The sequence below is a fragment of the Emys orbicularis genome, chromosome 3 (assembly GCF_028017835.1).
Source record: "Emys orbicularis isolate rEmyOrb1 chromosome 3, rEmyOrb1.hap1, whole genome shotgun sequence".
Lineage (NCBI taxonomy): Eukaryota > Metazoa > Chordata > Testudines > Emydidae > Emys > Emys orbicularis.
The window spans coordinates 142,038,272-142,040,304 of NC_088685.1; the positions used below are offsets into that span (position 1 = coordinate 142,038,272).

The window sequence follows — 2,033 nt, forward strand, 5'->3', positions numbered from 1 at the left end:
ATTGTCACACTCCCCCGGAGACATGGGTTCGAATCCCACCCCTGACAGTCTCTTCTCTGCCTGCGGCACCGGTAGGCGTTCCCCGCCCGCCTCTGAGTGGCTGGGAGCCACGGACCCTTTTCTTGGCGCTAGCTAAGGGGCCGCCGGAGTGGGCCTCCACTTCCGGTGCGCCTGAGCGTTGGCCTCCCGGCTGACAGCTAGCAGCGGGACCTCCCGCAGGCCGTCAGGGTGGCCGAGCGGTCTAAGGCGCTGCGTTCAGGTCGCAGTCTCCTCTGGAGGCGTGGGTTCGAATCCCACCCCTGGCAAGCCCTCTCTTTCCACCCCCTCGGGGCTGGAGCCCGGGGAGGGAGTGCCCTGTGGCGGTGCTGCACTGGGGTGCTTTTGCTTTGACTCCCACCTAAAGGGACCCCTCTCAGCTTGGTCAGGGTGGCCGAGCGGTCCAAGGCGCTGCGTTTAGGCCGCAGTCTACTCCGGAGGTGTGGGTTCGAATCCCACTCCTGACAGCCGCGTGCCAGCCTTTTGTTTTGTTGGGGCTGCCTTCGGTCCTTTTGGGGCGGGCGGTTGCTGTGCATCTCGTCAGAGGCGGAGTTCCCACTTCCTCCCCTGGGCTCTCGGGGAAAAGGCGCTGCCACGCTGGCCTGCGCCCCGTCGAAGCCAGAGAGGGACTCTGGTGGGTGGCGTGCACCTGCTGCCGCCGCAAGGGGCGGGCAAGAGAGCGCTGGCAGCAGGCTGTCCCTGCCCGACAGGGTGGCCGAGCGGTCCAAGGCACTGCGTTAAGGTCGCAGTCTCCCCGTAGGCGTGGGTTCGAATCCCACCCCTGACAGTCTCTTCTTTGCCTGCCGCACCCGTAGGCGTTCCCCGCCCGCCGCTGGGAGCAGCGGGCCCTTTTCTTGGCGCTAGCTAAGGGGCCGCTGGAGCGGGCCTCCACTTCCGGTGCGCTTGAGCGTTGGCCTCCTGGCCGATAGCTAGCGGCGGGACCTTCTGCAGGCCGTCAGGGTGGCCGAGCGGTCTAAGGCGCTGCGTTCAGGTCGCAGTCTTCTTCGGAGGCGTGGGTTCGAATCCCACCCCTGACAAGCTCTCTCTTTCCACCCCCTCGGGGCTGGGGCCCAGGGAAGGAGTGCCGTGTGGCGGTGCTGCACTGGGGTGCTTTTGCTTTGACTCCCACCTAAAGGGGCCCCTCCCAGCTTGGTCAGGGTGGCCGAGCGGTCCAAGGCGCTGCGTTTAGGCCGCAGCCTCCTCCGGAGGCGTGGGTTCGAATCCCACTCCTGACAGCCGCTTGCCAGCCTTTTGTTTCGTTGGGGCTGCCTTCGGTCCTTTTGGGGCGGGCGGTTGCTGTGGATCTCGTCAGAGGCGGAGTTCCCACTTCCTCCCCTGGGCTCTCGGGGGAAAAGGCGCTGCCACGCTGGCCTGCGCCCCCTCGCAGCCAGAGAGGGACTCTGGTGGGCGGCGTGCACCTGCCGCCGCCGCAAGGGGCGGGCAAGAGAGCGCCGGCAGCAGGCTGCTCCTGCCTGACAGGGTGGTCGAGTGGTCCAAGGCGCTGCGTTAAGGTCGCAGTCTCCCCGGAGACGTGGGTTCGAATCCCACCCCTGACAGTCTCTTCTCTGCCTGCCGCACCCGTAGGTGTTCCCCGCCCGCCTTTGGGAGCCACGGGCCCTTTTCTTGGCGCTAGCTAAGGGGCCGCCGGAGCGGGCCTCCACTTCCGGTGCGCCTGAGCGTTGGCCTCCCGGCCGACAGCTAGCAGCGGGACCTCCCACAGGCCGTCAGGGTGGCCGAGCGCTGCGTTTAGGCCGCAGTCTCCTCCGGAGGCGTGGGTTCAAATCCCACTCCTGACAACCGCTTGCCAGCCTTTTGTTTCGTTGGGGCTGCCTTCGGTCCTTTTGGGGCGGGCGGTTGCTGTGGATCTCGTCAGAGGCGGAGTTCCCACTTCCTCCCCTGGGCTCTCGGGGAAAAGGCTCTGCCCCGCGGGCCTGTGCCCCCTCGCAGCCAGAGAGTGACATACCTCATAGTGCCCACGTGGATGAGTAGTATGTGGT

General features: G+C 66.8%; 6 non-coding genes across 6 annotated transcripts; all 6 read left to right on the forward strand.

The window, feature by feature from the left end:
- The first annotated feature begins 222 nt into the window (after positions 1-222).
- Positions 223-305, forward strand: TRNAL-CAG (transfer RNA leucine (anticodon CAG)). Its single transcript has one exon. It is a non-coding gene; the product is annotated as a tRNA-Leu (tRNA).
- A 115-nt stretch (positions 306-420) lies between these two features.
- On the forward strand, positions 421-503 carry TRNAL-UAG (transfer RNA leucine (anticodon UAG)). The gene has a single exon. It is a non-coding gene; the product is annotated as a tRNA-Leu (tRNA).
- A 238-nt stretch (positions 504-741) lies between these two features.
- Positions 742-823, forward strand: TRNAL-AAG (transfer RNA leucine (anticodon AAG)). The gene has a single exon. It is a non-coding gene; the product is annotated as a tRNA-Leu (tRNA).
- A 167-nt stretch (positions 824-990) lies between these two features.
- TRNAL-CAG (transfer RNA leucine (anticodon CAG)) lies at positions 991-1,073 on the forward strand. Its single transcript has one exon. It is a non-coding gene; the product is annotated as a tRNA-Leu (tRNA).
- A 115-nt stretch (positions 1,074-1,188) lies between these two features.
- TRNAL-UAG (transfer RNA leucine (anticodon UAG)) lies at positions 1,189-1,271 on the forward strand. The gene has a single exon. It is a non-coding gene; the product is annotated as a tRNA-Leu (tRNA).
- A 239-nt stretch (positions 1,272-1,510) lies between these two features.
- On the forward strand, positions 1,511-1,592 carry TRNAL-AAG (transfer RNA leucine (anticodon AAG)). The gene has a single exon. It is a non-coding gene; the product is annotated as a tRNA-Leu (tRNA).
- The last annotated feature ends 441 nt before the right edge of the window (positions 1,593-2,033 follow it).